Raw genomic sequence first — 345 nt, 5'->3', positions numbered from 1 at the left:
ATGCTTAGGTTGGCATTTGGTTTAGGAGCAATCTGAATCTTCATTTTCGGTTTGTGCCCTTTCCTTGACTTTCCGTTGGGTTCCAATTTTCGCTCGTTTAGATTTGGGTCTCTTGAGAACTGGGGCAGTGGGACTGGTCTTTTCCATGTCTGCCGGGAGAGGTGTGATGGTAACGTTGAGAGGCGGTCGGTTGAAAGCTTCAACGTGTTGAATGATGGAATCGACACCTTCATTCGATTCATCAGAGGCTAATCGGGCCTGCCATTCCGACACCAAATCTAGGGCCTTCTTCCGTCTCGTCTGGGCCGCCTGTACAGAAATGATGGGCCAACAAAGTCATCGATC

At 49.3% G+C, this 345-nt stretch overlaps 1 protein-coding gene across 1 annotated transcript in view; it reads right to left on the bottom strand.

Annotated features, from left to right (window-relative positions):
* Nucleotides 1-345, bottom strand: part of LOC131878530 (uncharacterized) — a 3338-nt gene that overhangs the window by 2530 nt on the left and 463 nt on the right. The window lies entirely within an intron of this gene.

The sequence above is a fragment of the Tigriopus californicus genome, chromosome 3 (assembly GCF_007210705.1).
Source record: "Tigriopus californicus strain San Diego chromosome 3, Tcal_SD_v2.1, whole genome shotgun sequence".
Classification (NCBI taxonomy): domain Eukaryota; kingdom Metazoa; phylum Arthropoda; class Copepoda; order Harpacticoida; family Harpacticidae; genus Tigriopus; species Tigriopus californicus.
The sequence above is the reverse complement of the archived record's forward strand: the minus strand, read 5'-3'. Positions and strand labels throughout refer to the sequence as shown.